General features: G+C 51.3%; 9 non-coding genes across 9 annotated transcripts; all 9 read right to left on the reverse strand.

Annotated features, from left to right (window-relative positions):
- Positions 1-384: 384 nt before the first annotated feature.
- On the reverse strand, positions 385-574 carry LOC132809753 (U2 spliceosomal RNA). The gene has a single exon (XR_009642499.1). It is a non-coding gene; the product is annotated as a U2 spliceosomal RNA (small nuclear RNA).
- Positions 575-2,346: 1,772 nt separating this feature from the next.
- On the reverse strand, positions 2,347-2,538 carry LOC132809752 (U2 spliceosomal RNA). Its single transcript, XR_009642498.1, has one exon. It is a non-coding gene; the product is annotated as a U2 spliceosomal RNA (small nuclear RNA).
- Positions 2,539-4,338: 1,800 nt separating this feature from the next.
- LOC132809758 (U2 spliceosomal RNA) lies at positions 4,339-4,528 on the reverse strand. The gene has a single exon (XR_009642503.1). It is a non-coding gene; the product is annotated as a U2 spliceosomal RNA (small nuclear RNA).
- Positions 4,529-6,319: 1,791 nt separating this feature from the next.
- Positions 6,320-6,512, reverse strand: LOC132809811 (U2 spliceosomal RNA). The gene has a single exon (XR_009642556.1). It is a non-coding gene; the product is annotated as a U2 spliceosomal RNA (small nuclear RNA).
- Positions 6,513-8,300: 1,788 nt separating this feature from the next.
- LOC132809815 (U2 spliceosomal RNA) lies at positions 8,301-8,491 on the reverse strand. The gene has a single exon (XR_009642561.1). It is a non-coding gene; the product is annotated as a U2 spliceosomal RNA (small nuclear RNA).
- A 1,779-nt stretch (positions 8,492-10,270) lies between these two features.
- Positions 10,271-10,460, reverse strand: LOC132809755 (U2 spliceosomal RNA). Its single transcript, XR_009642500.1, has one exon. It is a non-coding gene; the product is annotated as a U2 spliceosomal RNA (small nuclear RNA).
- Positions 10,461-12,262: 1,802 nt separating this feature from the next.
- On the reverse strand, positions 12,263-12,452 carry LOC132809760 (U2 spliceosomal RNA). The gene has a single exon (XR_009642506.1). It is a non-coding gene; the product is annotated as a U2 spliceosomal RNA (small nuclear RNA).
- A 1,801-nt stretch (positions 12,453-14,253) lies between these two features.
- LOC132809761 (U2 spliceosomal RNA) lies at positions 14,254-14,443 on the reverse strand. Its single transcript, XR_009642507.1, has one exon. It is a non-coding gene; the product is annotated as a U2 spliceosomal RNA (small nuclear RNA).
- A 1,784-nt stretch (positions 14,444-16,227) lies between these two features.
- On the reverse strand, positions 16,228-16,417 carry LOC132809757 (U2 spliceosomal RNA). The gene has a single exon (XR_009642502.1). It is a non-coding gene; the product is annotated as a U2 spliceosomal RNA (small nuclear RNA).
- Positions 16,418-17,593: the final 1,176 nt, after the last annotated feature.

Below are 17,593 nucleotides of genomic sequence, written 5' to 3' on the forward strand. Positions count from 1 at the left end.
TTCTTTGAAATTACAGCAGTCACCCCACCCCGCCACCGCCGTACCATCGGTGGGATACGTTCCAAGAACGACCGCAGAAGCCCAAAACGGCAGACAAGGGCAAATCCATTCATTCAAATTGGCAAGTTACCTTCCTGGCAGGCCCTGGTTCCAGAATGTTCCCTGTAGCACGTTGGGGTTACCCTGTCCTGGCTTTCAGCGTGCTGCACCTTCATCAGGTAACTGCAGAGCAGGTTCATAAGACAGAAAACCGTAACAAAAGACGATAGTTTCCTGCAACTGAAAAGACAATAGATGCAACAATCACTGACTGCCATCAACACGGCAAACTAGCAAAGGCAAGAGATTCACATTGCATTCACCTGCTTTTGAACTTGGGTAAGCGTTGGGTGCACCATTCCTGGAAACACTGCAATACCAGGCTGATACATGGAGAGGACAGAGCAAGCCCTTAAGCCATCTCCCTGCTCCAAAAATCCATTTAATACAAACACTCCACCTTCGGGAGATATCAGCGATTAAACTGATAAGAACAGAAACTACACATATTCCAAGCCAAAGGCCGAGAAGCGATAGCACATTAATACTCCAACGGTGGAGGTCATATTTGCCGACTATCCTTTCCATCAGTTTGATGATATTCAAAGTTCCTTTATCCCTTACCGTCTACCTTCCTTCCAAGATATCCAACCAGACCGGAAGATCACTCTGCAGCAGTCGCTGTGCTTTCCCCGTGCTTTTCTGTCCATCTGTTACGTAGCCGCGTAGGTCGCGCTGACGACCAATCAGATGGCACGGGCCGGAGCCACGCACGTCAGGTCGACTGCAGAGAGGTTTCTCCCGGTGATCGGGGACAGCGGCGGCGGCAGGGTCATTCATTCCCCCGGCATCTACAAGATTCACCAGAATTCCTCAGGCAGCACCTTGCAAACCCATGGCCAACGCAGCCTCGAAGGATGACGGCAGCAGATCCACGGGAACACCACCATTCGCAAGTTCTCCCCCCCGCCGAGGCACTCGCTGTCCTGAATTGCAAATATGTCCTTGTTCCTCCGGTGTTACCGGGTCAAAATCGGGAATCCCCGCCCAAACAGCATCGCGGGGCTACCGACAGCACTTGGACTGCAGCGGTTCGAGAGAGCAGCTCACACCAGGCTGATCTCGGCATGGGCGAGAAATGTTGGCCTTGACGGAAAGATCCTATTCATTGCCTCCCTTGTGTTGGTGTAGCTTGCCCATAAATGCCAATCATCGTTTCCCTCACGTACAGGATTCGCTCCTCGGCATCCGCATCAATCCGAAAAGTTGCGAAAAGCGAATTACGTCCGTGCACCCTTTCTTTATCGTCCACTTTCAATATCCTCTCTACTTGTATCCGACTCTCTGTGGAGAATGGGGAGGGAGCTGATCTCCCGTGTAAACATGTCACGCTGCAAGCGCGCCTCATCACCACCAGCAGCTCGATTCGACATCTCCGTTCACATTGCTGCAGATCGCTGACAACATTATAATCCGACCAGTTGACAAACTGACAACTGTTTCGCTACTTGCACCGCAAATGATGACAAATCGTTCCAAATCGTACGGGTGGCACAGTGGATCAGTGGTTAGTACGGCTGCCTGGTGGCACCAGGGAGCTGAAGCCAGTTCCAGCCTTGGGCGATCGTCTGCGTGAATAATCTTTACGTACAGACGTAGCTACTAAAGCAGGTCGCTTCCGTACAGTAGTTTGCGAAGAAACAAACAGAGATGGGGGTTTCACTCTATTCAGGAAACAGACTAAAGACATTTCTTTCTTGTTCAAGAAAATATTAGGATAAATTTGTTGCCTCGGGGGGGGGGGGTGGGGAAGGGGCTGTGGGGGCTGATCTGATAGCCATTTGACATTGGCTGAGTCATGGGATCCCACACCTGATTTGACTGTGTTAAAAATCCCACAACACCAGGTTTCAGCCCAACGGGGTTCTTTGAAATTACAGCAGTCACCCACCCCCCGCCACCGCCGTACATCGGTGGGATACGTTCCAAGAACGACCGCAGAGCCCAAAACGGCAGACAAGGGCAAATCCATTCATTCAAATTGGCAAGTTACCTTCCTGGCAGGCCCCTGGTTCCAGAATGTTCCCTGTAGCACGTTGGGGTTACCCCTGTCATGGCTTTCAGCGTGCTGCACCTTCATCAGGTAACTGCAGAGCAGGTTCATAAGACAGAAAACCGTAACAAAAGACGATAGTTTCCTGCAACTGAAAAGACAATAGATGCAACAATCACTGACTGCCATCAACACGGCAACTAGCAAAGGCAAGAGATTCACATTGCATTCACCTGCTTTTGAACTTGGGTAGCGTTGGGTGCACCATTCCTGGAAACACTGCAATACCAGGCTGATACATGGAGAGGACAGAGCAAGCCCTTAAGCCATCTCCCTGCTCCAAAAATCCATTTAATACAAACACTCCCACCTTCGGGAGATATCAGAGATTAAACTGATAAGAACAGAAACTACACATATTCAAAGCCAAAAGGCCGAGAAGCGATAGCACATTAATACTCAACGGTGGAGGTCATATTTGCCGACTATCCTTTCCATCAGTTTGATGATATTCAAAGTTCCTTTATTCCCTTACCGTCTACCTTCCTTCCAAGATATCCAACCAGACCGGAAGATCACTCTGCAGCAGTCGCTGTGCTTTCCCCGTGCTTTTTCTGTTACGTAGCCGCGTAGGTCGCGCTGACGACCAATCAGATGGCACGGGCCGGAGCCACCGCACGTCAGGTCGACTGCAGAGAGGTTTCTCCGGTGATCGGGGACAGCGGCGGCAGGGTCATTCATTCCCCGGCAGGGTCATTCATTCCCCGGCATCTACAAGATTCACCAGAATTCCTCAGGCAGCACCTTGCAAACCCATGGCCAACGCAGCCTCGAAGGATGACGGCAGCAGATCCACGGGGAACACCACCATTCGCAAGTTCTCCCCCGCGCCGAGGCACTCGCTGTCCTGAATTGCAAATATGTCCTTGTTCCTCCGGTGTTACCGGGTCAAAATCGGGAATCCCCGCCCAAACAGCATCGCGGGGCTACCGACAGCACTTGGACTGCAGCGGTTCGAGAGAGCAGCTCACCACCAGGCTGATCTCGGCATGGGCGAGAAATGTTGGCCTTGACGGAAAGATCCTATTCATTGCCTCCCCTTGTGTTGGTGTAGCTTGCCATAAATGCCAATCATCGTTTCCCTCACGTACAGGATTCGCTCCTCGGCATTCCGCATCAATCCGAAAAGTTGCGAAAAGCGAATTACGTCCGTGCACCCTTTCTTTATCGTCCACTTTCAATATCCTCTCTACTTGTATCCGACTCTCTGTGGAGAATGGGGAGGGAGCTGATCCCCGTGTAAACATGTCACGCTGCAAGCGGCCTCATCACCACCAGCAGCTCGATTCGACATCTCCGTTCACATTGCTGCAGATCGCTGACAACATTATAATCCGACCCAGTTGACAAACTGACAACTGTTTCGCTACTTGCACCGCAAATGATGACAAATCGTTCCAAATCGTACGGGTGGCACAGTGGATCAGTGGTTAGTACGGCTGCCTGGTGGCACAGGGAGCTGAAGCCAGTTCCAGCCTTGGGCGATCGTCTGCGTGAATAATCTTTTACGTACAGACGTAGCTACTAAAGCAGGTCGCTTCCGTACAGTAGTTTGCGAAGAAACAAACAGAGATGGGGGTTTCACTCTATTCAGGAAACAGACTAAAGACATTTCTTTCTTGTTCAAGAAAATATTAGGATAAATTTGTTGCCTCGGGGGTTGGGGGGGGAGGCGGGGGGGTTGGGAAGGGGCTGTGGGGGCTGATCTGATAGCCATTTGACATTGGCTGAGTCATGGGATCCCACAACCTGATTTGACTGTGTTAAAATCCCACAACACCAGGTTTCAGCCCAACGGGGTTCTTTGAAATTACAGCAGTCACCCCACCCCCCGCCACCGCCGTACCATCGGTGGGATACGTTCCAAGAACGACCGCAGAAGCCCAAAACGGCAGACAAGGGCAAATCCATTCATTCAAATTGGCAAGTTACCTTCCTGGCAGGCCCTGGTTCCAGAATGTTCCCTGTAGCACGTTGGGGTTACCCTGTCCTGGCTTTCAGCGTGCTGCACCTTCATCAGGTAACTGCAGAGCAGGTTCATAAGACAGAAACCCGTAACAAAAGACGATAGTTTCCTGCAACTGAAAAGACAATAGATGCAACAATCACTGACTGCCATCAACACGGCAAACTAGCAAAGGCAAGAGATTCACATTGCATTCACCTGCTTTTGAACTTGGGTAAGCGTTGGGTGCACCATTCTGGAAACACTGCAATACCAGGCTGATACATGGAGAGGACAGAGCAAGCCCTTAAGCCATCTCCCTGCTCCAAAAATCCATTTAATACAAACACTCCCACCTTCGGGAGATATCAGCGATTAAACTGATAAGAACAGAACTACACATATTCCAAGCCAAAAGGCCGAGAAGCGATAGCACATTAATACTCCAACGGTGGAGGTCATATTTGCCGACTATCCTTTCCATCAGTTTGATGATATTCAAAGTTCCTTTATTCCCTTACCGTCTACCTTCCTTCCAAGATATCCAACCAGACCGGAAGATCACTCTGCAGCAGTCGCTGTGCTTTACCCGTGGTTTTCTGTTACGTAGTCGCGTAGGTCGCGCTGACGACCAATCAGATGGCACGGGCGGAGCCACCGCACGTCAGGTCGACTGCAGAGAGGTTTCTCCGGTGATCGGGGACAGCGGCGGCGGCAGGGTCATTCATTCCCCCGGCAGGGTCATTCATTCCCCCGGCATCTACAAGATTCACCAGAATTCCTCAGGCAGCACCTTGCAAACCCATGGCCAACGCAGCCTCGAAGGATGACGGCAGCAGATCCACGGGAACACCACCATTCGCAAGTTCTCCCCGCGCCGAGGCACTCGCTGTCCTGAATTGCAAATATGTCTTGTTCCTCCGGTGTTACCGGGTCAAAATCGGGAATCCCGCCCAAACAGCATCGCGGGGCTACGACAGCACTTGGACTGCAGCGGTTCGAGAGAGCAGCTCACACCAGGCTGATCTCGGCATGGGCGAGAAATGTTGGCCTTGACGGAAAGATCCTATTCATTGCCTCCCTTGTGTTGGTGTAGCTTGCCATAAATGCCAATCATCGTTTCCCTCACGTACAGGATTCGCTCCTCGGCATTCCGCATCAATCCGAAAAGTTGCGAAAAGCGAATTACGTCCGTGCACCCTTTCTTTATCGTCCACTTTCAATATCCTCTCTACTTGTATCCGACTCTCTGTGGAGAATGGGGAGGGAGCTGATCCCCGTGTAAACATGTCACGCTGCAAGCGCGCCTCATCACCACCAGCAGCTCGATTCGACATCTCCGTTCACATTGCTGCAGATCGCTGACAACATTATAATCCGACCAGTTGACAAACTGACAACTGTTTCGCTACTTGCACCGCAAATGATGACAAATCGTTCCAAATCGTACGGGTGGCACAGTGGATCAGTGGTTAGTACGGCTGCCTGGTGGCACCAGGGAGCTGAAGCCAGTTCCAGCCTTGGGCGATCGTCTGCGTGAATAATCTTTACGTACAGACGTAGCTACTAAAGCAGGTCGCTTCCGTACAGTAGTTTGCGAAGAAACAAACAGAGATGGGGGTTTCACTCTATTCAGGAAACAGACCAAAGACATTTCTTCTTGTTCAAGAAAATATTAGGATAAATTTGTTGCCTCGGGGTGGGGGGGGAGGCGGGGGGGTTGGGAAGGGGCTGTGGGGGCTGATCTGATAGCCATTTGACATTGGCTGAGTCATGGGATCCACAACCTGATTTGACTGTGTTAAAAATCCCACAACACCAGGTTTCAGCCCAACGGGGTTCTTTGAAATTACAGCAGTCACCCCACCCCCGCCACCGCCGTACCATCGGTGGGATACGTTCCAAGAACGACCGCAGAAGCCCAAAACGGCAGACAAGGGCAAATCCATTCATTCAAATTGGCAAGTTACCTTCCTGGCAGGCCCTGGTTCCAGAATGTTCCTGTAGCACGTTGGGGTTACCCTGTCCTGGCTTTCAGCGTGCTGCACCTTCATCAGGTAACTGCAGAGCAGGTTCATAAGACAGAAAACCCGTAACAAGACGATAGTTTCCTGCAACTGAAAAGACAATAGATGCAACAATCACTGACTGCCATCAACACGGCAAACTAGCAAAGGCAAGAGATTCACATTGCATTCACCTGCTTTTGAACTTGGGTAAGCGTTGGGTGCACCATTCCTGGAAACACTGCAATACCAGGCTGATACATGGAGAGGACAGAGCAAGCCCTTAAGCCATCTCCCTGCTCCAAAAATCCATTTAATACAAACACTCCCACCTTCGGGAGATATCAGCGATTAAAACTGATAAGAACAGAAACTACACATATTCCAAGCCAAAAGGCCGAGAAGCGATAGCACATTAATACTCCAACGGTGGAGGTCATATTTGCCGACTATCCTTTCCATCAGTTTGATGATATTCAAAGTTCCTTTATTCCCTTACCGTCTACCTTCCTTCCAAGATATCCAACCAGACCGGAAGATCACTCTGCAGCAGTCGCTGTGCTTTCCCCGTGCTTTTCTGTCCATCTGTTACGTAGCCGCGTAGGTCGCGCTGACGACCAATCAGATGGCACGGGCCGGAGCCACCGCACGTCAGGTCGACTGCAGAGAGGTTCTCCCGGTGATCGGGGACAGCGGCGGCGGCAGGGTCATTCATTCCCCGGCATCTACAAGATTCACCAGAATTCCTCAGGCAGCACCTTGCAAACCCATGGCCAACGCAGCCTCGAAGGATGACGGCAGCAGATCCACGGGAACACCACCATTCGCAAGTTCTCCCCCCGCCGAGGCACTCGCTGTCCTGAATTGCAAATATGTCCTTGTTCCTCCGGTGTTACCGGGTCAAAATCGGGAATCCCCGCCCAAACAGCATCGCGGGGCTACGACAGCACTTGGACTGCAGCGGTTCGAGAGAGCAGCTCACCACAGGCTGATCTCGGCATGGGCGAGAAATGTTGGCCTTGACGGAAAGATCCTATTCATTGCCTCCCCTTGTGTTGGTGTAGCTTGCCCATAAATGCCAATCATCGTTTCCCTCACGTACAGGATTCGCTCCTCGGCATTCCGCATCAATCCGAAAAGTTGCGAAAAGCGAATTACGTCCGTGCACCCTTTCTTTATCGTCCACTTTCAATATCCTCTCTACTTGTATCCGACTCTCTGTGGAGAATGGGGAGGGAGCTGATCTCCCGTGTAAACATGTCACGCTGCAAGCGCGCCCATCACCACCAGCAGCTCGATTCGACATCTCCGTTCACATTGCTGCAGATCGCTGACAACATTATAATCCGACCCAGTTGACAAACTGACAACTGTTTCGCTACTTGCACCGCAAATGATGACAAATCGTTCCAAATCGTACGGGTGGCACAGTGGATCAGTGGTTAGTACGGCTGCCTGGTGGCACCAGGGAGCTGAAGCCAGTTCCAGCCTTGGGCGATCGTCTGCGTGAATAATCTTTACGTACAGACGTAGCTACTAAAGCAGGTCGCTTCCGTACAGTAGTTTGCGAAGAAACAAACAGAGATGGGGGTTTCACTCTATTCAGGAAACAGACTAAAGACATTTCTTCCTTGTTCAAGAAAATATTAGGATAAATTTGTTGCCTCGGGGGTGGGGGGGGGGAGGCGGGGGGGTTGGGAAGGGGCTGTGGGGGCTGATCTGATAGCCATTTGACATTGGCTGAGTCATGGGATCCACAACCTGATTTGACTGTGTTAAAAATCCCACAACACCAGGTTTCAGCCCAACGGGGTTCTTTGAAATTACAGCAGTCACCCCACCCCCGCCACCGCCGTACCATCGGTGGGATACGTTCCAAGAACGACCGCAGAAGCCAAAACGGCAGACAAGGGCAAATCCATTCATTCAAATTGGCAAGTTACCTTCCTGGCAGGCCCTGGTTCCAGAATGTTCCCTGTAGCACGTTGGGGTTACCCCTGTCCTGGCTTTCAGCGTGCTGCACCTTCATCAGGTAATGCAGAGCAGGTTCATAAGACAGAAAACCCGTAACAAAAGACGATAGTTCCTGCAACTGAAAAGACAATAGATGCAACAATCACTGACTGCCATCAACACGGCAAACTAGCAAAGGCAAGAGATTCACATTGCATTCACCTGCTTTTGAACTTGGGTAAGCGTTGGGTGCACCATTCCTGGAAACACTGCAATACCAGGCTGATACATGGAGAGGACAGAGCAAGCCCTTAAGCCATCTCCCTGCTCCAAAATCCATTTAATACAAACACTCCCACCTTCGGGAGATATCAGCGATTAAACTGATAAGAACAGAAACTACACATATTCCAAGCCAAAAGGCCGAGAAGCGATAGCACATTAATACTCCAACGGTGGAGGTCATATTTGCCGACTATCCTTTCCATCAGTTTGATGATATTCAAAGTTCCTTTATTCCCTTACCGTCTACCTTCCTTCCAAGATATCCAACCAGACCGGAAGATCACTCTGCAGCAGTCGCTGTGCTTTCCCCGTGGTTTTCTGTTACGTACGTAGCCGCGTAGGTCGCGCTGACGACCAATCAGATGGCACGGGCGGAGCCACCGCACGTCAGGTCGACTGCAGAGAGGTTTCTCCCGGTGATCGGGGACAGCGGCGGCGGCAGGGTCATTCATTCCCCCGGCATCTACAAGATTCACCAGAATTCCTCAGGCAGCACCTTGCAAACCCATGGCCAACGCAGCCTCGAAGGATGACGGCAGCAGATCCACGGGAACACCACCATTCGCAAGTTCTCCCCCCGCCGAGGCACTCGCTGTCCTGAATTGCAAATATGTCCTTGTTCCTCCGGTGTTACGGGGTCAAAATCGGGAATCCCGCCCAAACAGCATCGCGGGGCTACCGACAGCACTTGGACTGCAGCGGTTCGAGAGAGCAGCTCACACCAGGCTGATCTCGGCATGGGCGAGAAATGTTGGCCTTGACGGAAAGATCCTATTCATTGCCTCCCCTTGTGTTGGTGTAGCTTGCCCATAAATGCCAATCATCGTTTCCCTCACGTACAGGATTCGCTCCTCGGCATTCCGCATCAATCCGAAAGTTGCGAAAAGCGAATTACGTCCGTGCACCCTTTCTTTATCGTCCACTTTCAATATCCTCTCTACTTGTATCCGACTCTCTGTGGAGAATGGGGAGGGAGCTGATCCCCGTGTAAACATGTCACGCTGCAAGCGCGCCTCATCACACCAGCAGCTCGATTCGACATCTCCGTTCACATTGCTGCAGATCGCTGACAACATTATAATCCGACCCAGTTGACAAACTGACAACTGTTTCGCTACTTGCACCGCAAATGATGACAAATCGTTCCAAATCGTACGGGTGGCACAGTGGATCAGTGGTTAGTACGGCTGCCTGGTGGCACCAGGGAGCTGAAGCCAGTTCCAGCCTTGGGCGATCGTCTGCGTGAATAATCTTTACGTGCAGACGTAGCTACTAAAGCAGGTCGCTTCCGTACAGTAGTTTGCGAAGAAACAAACAGAGATGGGGGTTTCACTCTATTCAGGAAACAGACCAAAGACATTTCTTTCTTGTTCAAGAAAATATTAGGATAAATTTGTTGCCTCGGGGTTGGGGGGGGGGGGGGGGTTGGGAAGGGGCTGTGGGGGCTGATCTGATAGCATTTGACATTGGCTGAGTCATGGGATCCCACAACCTGATTTGACTGTGTTAAAAATCCCACAACACCAGGGTTCAGCCCAACGGGGTTCTTTGAAATTACGCAGTCACCCCACCCCCCGCCACCGCCGTACCATCGGTGGGATACGTTCAAGAACGACCGCAGAAGCCCAAAACGGCAGACAAGGGCAAATCCATTCATTCAAATTGGCAAGTTACCTTCCTGGCAGGCCCCTGGTTCCAGAATGTTCCCTGTAGCACGTTGGGGTTACCCCTGTCCTGGCTTTCAGCGTGCTGCACCTTCTCAGGTAACTGCAGAGCAGGTTCATAAGACAGAAAACCGTAACAAAAGACGATAGTTTCCTGCAACTGAAAAGACAATAGATGCAACAATCACTGACTGCCATCAACACGGCAAACTAGCAAAGGCAAGAGATTCACATTGCATTCACCTGCTTTTGAACTTGGGTAAGCGTTGGGTGCACCATTCTGGAAACACTGCAATACCAGGCTGATACATGGAGAGGACAGAGCAAGCCCTTAAGCCATCTCCCTGCTCCAAAAATCCATTTAATACAAACACTCCACCTTCGGGAGATATCAGCGATTAAACTGATAAGAACAGAAACTACACATATTCCAAGCCAAAAGGCCGAGAAGCGATAGCACATTAATACTCCAACGGTGGAGGTCATATTTGCCGACTATCCTTTCCATCAGTTTGATGATATTCAAAGTTCCTTTATTCCCTTACCGTCTACCTTCCTTCCAAGATATCCAACCAGACCGGAAGATCACTCTGCAGCAGTCGCTGTGCTTTCCCCGTGCTTTTCTGTCCATCTGTACGTAGCCGCGTAGGTCGCGCTGACGACCAATCAGATGGCACGGGCCGGAGCCACCGCACGTCAGGTCGACTGCAGAGAGGTTTCTCCGGTGATCGGGGACAGCGGCGGCGGCAGGGTCATTCATTCCCCGGCAGGGTCATTCATTCCCCGGCATCTACAAGATTCACCAGAATTCCTCAGGCAGCACCTTGCAAACCCATGGCCAACGCAGCCTCGAAGGATGACGGCAGCAGATCCACGGGAACACCACCATTCGCAAGTTCTCCCCCCGCGCCGAGGCACTCGCTGTCCTGAATTGCAAATATGTCTTGTTCCTCCGGTGTTACCGGGTCAAAATCGGGAATCCCCGCCCAAACAGCATCGCGGGGCTACCGACAGCACTTGGACTGCAGCGGTTCGAGAGAGCAGCTCACACCAGGCTGATCTCGGCATGGGCGAGAAATGTTGGCCTTGACGGAAAGATCCTATTCATTGCCTCCCCTTGTGTTGGTGTAGTTGCCCATAAATGCCAATCATCGTTTCCCTCACGTACAGGATTCGCTCCTCGGCATTCCGCATCAATCCGAAAGTTGCGAAAAGCGAATTACGTCCGTGCACCCTTTCTTTATCGTCCACTTTCAATATCCTCTCTACTTGTATCCGACTCTCTGTGGAGAATGGGGAGGGAGCTGATCTCCCCGTGTAAACATGTCACGCTGCAAGCGGCCTCATCACCACCAGCAGCTCGATTCGACATCTCCGTTCACATTGCTGCAGATCGCTGACAACATTATAATCCGACCAGTTGACAAACTGACAACTGTTTCGCTACTTGCACCGCAAATGATGACAAATCGTTCCAAATCGTACGGGTGGCACAGTGGATCAGTGGTTAGTACGGCTGCCTGGTGGCACCAGGGAGCTGAAGCCAGTTCAGCCTTGGGCGATCGTCTGCGTGAATAATCTTTACGTACAGACGTAGCTACTAAAGCAGGTCGCTTCCGTACAGTAGTTTGCGAAGAAACAAACAGAGATGGGGGTTTCACTCTATTCAGGAAACAGACCAAAGACATTTCTTCTTGTTCAAGAAAATATTAGGATAAATTTGTTGCCTCGGGGTTGGGGGGGGAGGCGGGGGGGTTGGGAAGGGGCTGTGGGGCTGATCTGATAGCCATTTGACATTGGCTGAGTCATGGGATCCACAACCTGATTTGACTGTGTTAAAAATCCCACAACACCAGGTTCAGCCCAACGGGGTTCTTTGAAATTACAGCAGTCACCCCACCCCCCGCCACCGCCGTACCATCGGTGGGATACGTTCAAGAACGACCGCAGAAGCCCAAAACGGCAGACAAGGGCAAATCCATTCATTCAATTGGCAAGTTACCTTCCTGGCAGGCCCCTGGTCCAGAATGTTCCCTGTAGCACGTTGGGGTTACCCTGTCCTGGCTTTCAGCGTGCTGCACCTTCATCAGGTAACTGCAGAGCAGGTTCATAAGACAGAAAACCCGTAACAAAAGACGATAGTTTCCTGCAACTGAAAAGACAATAGATGCAACAATCACTGACTGCCATCAACACGGCAAACTAGCAAAGGCAAGAGATTCACATTGCATTCACCTGCTTTTGAACTTGGGTAAGCGTTGGGTGCACATTCCTGGAAACACTGCAATACCAGGCTGATACATGGAGAGGACAGAGCAAGCCCTTAAGCCATCTCCCTGCTCCAAAAATCCATTTAATACAAACACTCCCACCTTCGGGAGATATCAGCGATTAAACTGATAAGAACAGAAACTACACATATTCCAAGCCAAAGGCCGAGAAGCGATAGCACATTAATACTCCAACGGTGGAGGTCATATTTGCCGACTATCCTTTCCATCAGTTTGATGATATTCAAAGTTCCTTTATTCCCTTACCGTCTACCTTCCTTCCAAGATATCCAACCAGACCGGAAGATCACTCTGCAGCAGTCGCTGTGCTTTACCCGTGGTTTTCTGTTACGTAGCCGCGTAGGTCGCGCTGACGACCAATCAGATGGCACGGGCCGGAGCCACTGCACGTCAGGTCGACTGCAGAGAGGTTTCTCCGGTGATCGGGGACAGCGGCGGCGGCAGGGTCATTCATCCCCCGGCAGGGTCATTCATTCCCCCGGCATCTACAAGATTCACCAGAATTCCTCAGGCAGCACCTTGCAAACCCATGGCCAACGCAGCCTCGAAGGATGACGGCAGCAGATCCACGGGAAACACCACCATTCGCAAGTTCTCCCCCGCGCCGAGGCACTCGCTGTCCTGAATTGCAAATATGTCCTTGTTCCTCCGGTGTTACCGGGTCAAAATCGGGAATCCCGCCCAAACAGCATCGCGGGGCTACCGACAGCACTTGGACTGCAGCGGTTCGAGAGAGCAGCTCACCACCAGGCTGATCTCGGCATGGGCGAGAAATGTTGGCCTTGACGGAAGATCCTATTCATTGCCTCCCCTTGTGTTGGTGTAGCTTGCCCATAAATGCCAATCATCGTTTCCCTCACGTACAGGATTCGCTCCTCGGCATTCCGCATCAATCCGAAAAGTTGCGAAAAGCGAATTACGTCCGTGCACCCTTTCTTTATCGTCCACTTTCAATATCCTCTCTACTTGTATCCGACTCTCTGTGGAGAATGGGGAGGGAGCTGATCTCCCGTGTAAACATGTCACGCTGCAAGCGCGCCTCATCACCACCAGCAGCTCGATTCGACATCTCCGTTCACATTGCTGCAGATCGCTGACAACATTATAATCCGACCCAGTTGACAAACGACAACTGTTTCGCTACTTGCACCGCAAATGATGACAAATCGTTCCAATCGTACGGGTGGCACAGTGGATCAGTGGTTAGTACGGCTGCCTGGTGGCACCAGGGAGCTGAAGCCAGTTCCAGCCTTGGGCGATCGTCTGCGTGAATAATCTTTACGTACAGATTAGCTACTAAAGCAGGTCGCTTCCGTACAGTAGTTTGCGAAGAAACAAACAGAGATGGGGGTTTCACTCTATTCAGGAAACAGACTAAAGACATTTCTTTCTTGTTCAAGAAAATATTAGGATAAATTTGTTGCCTCGGGGGTGGGGGGGGAGGCGGGGGGGTTGGGAAGGGGCTGTGGGGGCTGATCTGATAGCCATTTGACATTGGCTGAGTCATGGGATCCCACAACCTGATTTGACTGTGTTAAAAATCCCACAACACCAGGGTTCAGCCCAACGGGGTTCTTTGAAATTACAGCAGTCACCCCACCCCCGCCACCGCCGTACCATCGGTGGGATACGTTCCAAGAACGACCGCAGAAGCCAAAACGGCAGACAAGGGCAAATCATTCATTCAAATTGGCAAGTTACCTTCCTGGCAGGCCCCTGGTTCCAGAATGTTCCTGTAGCACGTTGGGGTTACCCCTGTCCTGGCTTTCAGCGTGCTGCACCTTCATCAGGTAACTGCAGAGCAGGTTCATAAGACAGAAAACCCGTAACAAAAGACGATAGTTTCCTGCAACTGAAAAGACAATAGATGCAACAATCACTGACTGCCATCAACACGGCAAACTAGCAAAGGCAAGAGATTCACATTGCATTCACCTGCTTTTGAACTTGGGTAAGCGTTGGGTGCACCATTCTGGAAACACTGCAATACCAGGCTGATACATGGAGAGGACAGAGCAAGCCCTTAAGCCATCTCCCTGCTCCAAAATCCATTTAATACAAACACTCCCACCTTCGGGAGATATCAGCGATTAAACTGATAAGAACAGAAACTACACATATTCCAAGCCAAAAGGCCGAGAAGCGATAGCACATTAATACTCCAACGGTGGAGGTCATATTTGCCGACTATCCTTTCCATCAGTTTGATGATATTCAAAGTTCCTTTTTCCCTTACCGTCTACCTTCCTTCCAAGATATCCAACCAGACCGGAGATCACTCTGCAGCAGTCGCTGTGCTTTCCCCGTGCTTTTCTGTCCATCTGTTACGTAGCCGCGTAGGTCGCGCTGACGACCAATCAGATGGCACGGGCCGGAGCCACCGCACGTCAGGTCGACTGCAGAGAGGTTTCTCCCGGTGATCGGGGACAGCGGCGGCAGGGTCATTCATTCCCCCCGGCATCTACAAGATTCACCAGAATTCCTCAGGCAGCACCTTGCAAACCATGGCCAACGCAGCCTCGAAGGATGACGGCAGCAGATCCACGGGAACACCACCATTCGCAAGTTCTCCCCCCGCCGAGGCACTCGCTGTCCTGAATTGCAAATATGTCCTTGTTCCTCCGGTGTTACCGGGTCAAAATCGGGAATCCCCGCCCAAACAGCATCGCGGGGCTACCGACAGCACTTGGACTGCAGCGGTTCGAGAGAGCAGCTCACACCAGGCTGATCTCGGCATGGGCGAGAAATGTTGGCCTTGACGGAAAGATCCTATTCATTGCCTCCCTTGTGTTGGTGTAGCTTGCCCATAAATGCCAATCATCGTTTCCCTCACGTACAGGATTCGCTCCTCGGCATTCCGCATCAATCCGAAAAGTTGCGAAAAGCGAATTACGTCCGTGCACCCTTTCTTTATCGTCCACTTTCAATATCCTCTCTACTTGTATCCGACTCTCTGTGGAGAATGGGGAGGGAGCTGATCTCCCCGTGTAAACATGTCACGCTGCAAGCGCGCCTCATCACACCAGCAGCTCGATTCGACATCTCCGTTCACATTGCTGCAGATCGCTGACAACAGTATAATCCGACCCAGTTGACAAACTGACAACTGTTTCGCTACTTGCACCGCAAATGATGACAAATCGTTCCAAATCGTACGGGTGGCACAGTGGATCAGTGGTTAGTACGGCTGCCTGGTGGCACCAGGGAGCTGAAGCCAGTTCCAGCCTTGGGCGATCGTCTGCGTGAATAATCTTTACGTACAGACGTAGCTACTAAAGCAGGTCGCTTCCGTACAGTAGTTTGCGAAGAAACCAACAGAGATGGGGGTTTCACTCTATTCAGGAAACCGACTAAAGACATTTCTTCCTTGTTCAAGAAAATATTAGGATAAATTTGTTGCCTCGGGGGTGGGGGGGGAGGCGGGGGGGTTGGGAAGGGGCTGTGGGGGCTGATCTGATAGCCATTTGACATTGCTGAGTCATGGGATCCCACAACCTGATTGACTGTGTTAAAAATCCCACAACACCAGGTTCAGCCCAACGGGGTTCTTTGAAATTACAGCAGTCACCCCACCCCCCGCCACCGCCGTACCATCGGTGGGATACGTTCCAGAACGACCGCAGAAGCCCAAAACGGCAGACAAGGGCAAATCCATTCATTCAAATTGGCAAGTTACCTTCCTGGCAGGCCCCTGGTTCCAGAATGTTCCCTGTAGCACGTTGGGGTTACCCCTGTCCTGGCTTTCAGCGTGCTGCACCTTCATCAGGTAACTGCAGAGCAGGTTCATAAGACAGAAAACCGTAACAAAAGACGATAGTTTCCTGCAACTGAAAAGACATAGATGCAACAATCACTGACTGCCATCAACACGGCAAACTAGCAAAGGCAAGAGATTCACATTGCATTCACCTGCTTTTGAACTTGGGTAAGCGTTGGGTGCACCATTCCTGGAAACACTGCAATACCAGGCTGATACATGGAGAGGACAGAGCAAGCCCTTAAGCCATCTCCCTGCTCCAAAAATCCATTTATACAAACACTCCCACCTTCGGGAGATATCAGCGATTAAACTGATAAGAACGAAACTACACATATTCCAAGCCAAAAGGCCGAGAAGCGATAGCACATTAATACTCCAACGGTGGAGGTCATATTTGCCGACTATCCTTTCCATCAGTTTGATGATATTCAAAGTTCCTTTATTCCCTTACCGTCTACCTTCCTTCCAGATATCCAACCAGACCGGAAGATCACTCTGCAGCAGTCGCTGTGCTTTACCCGTGGTTTTCTGTTACGTAGCCGCGTAGGTCGCGCTGACGACCAATCAGATGGCACGGGCCGGAGCCACTGCACGTCAGGTCGACTGCAGAGAGGTTTCTCCCGGTGATCGGGGACAGCGGCGGCGGCAGGGTCATTCATTCCCCCGGCAGGGTCATTCATTCCCCGGCATCTACAAGATTCACAGAATTCCTCAGGCAGCACCTTGTAAACCCATGGCCAACGCAGCCTCGAAGGATGACGGCAGCAGATCCACGGGAACACCACCATTCGCAAGTTCTCCCCCGCGCCGAGGCACTCGCTGTCCTGAATTGCAAATATGTCCTTGTTCCTCCGGTGTTACCGGGTCAAAATCGGGAATCCCGCCCAAACAGCATCGCGGGGCTACGACAGCACTTGGACTGCAGCGGTTCGAGAGAGCAGCTCACCACCAGGCTGATCTCGGCATGGGCGAGAAATGTTGGCCTTGACGGAAAGATCCTATTCATTGCCTCCCTTGTGTTGGTGTAGCTTGCCCATAAATGCCAATCATCGTTTCCCTCCCGTACAGGATTCGCTCCTCGGCATTCCGCATCAATCCGAAAAGTTGCGAAAAGCGAATTACGTCCGTGCACCCTTTCTTTATCGTCCACTTTCAATATCCTCTCTACTTGTATCCGACTCTCTGTGGAGAATGGGGAGGGAGCTGATCTCCGTGTAAACATGTCACGCTGCAAGCGTGCCTCATCACCACCAGCAGCTCGATTCGACATCTCCGTTCACATTGCTGCAGATCGCTGACAACATTATAATCCGACCCAGTTGACAAACTGACAACTGTTTCGCTACTTGCACCGCAAATGATGACAAAACGTTCCAAATCGTACGGGTGGCACAGTGGATCAGTGGTTAGTACGGCTGCCTGGTGGCACAGGGAGCTGAAGCCAGTTCCAGCCTTGGGCGATCGTCTGCGTGAATAATCTTTACGTACAGACGTAGCTACTAAAGCAGGTCGCTTCCGTACAGTAGTTTGCGAAGAA

The sequence above is a fragment of the Hemiscyllium ocellatum genome, unplaced genomic scaffold (assembly GCF_020745735.1).
Source record: "Hemiscyllium ocellatum isolate sHemOce1 unplaced genomic scaffold, sHemOce1.pat.X.cur. scaffold_1333_pat_ctg1, whole genome shotgun sequence".
Classification (NCBI taxonomy): Eukaryota; Metazoa; Chordata; class Chondrichthyes; order Orectolobiformes; family Hemiscylliidae; genus Hemiscyllium; species Hemiscyllium ocellatum.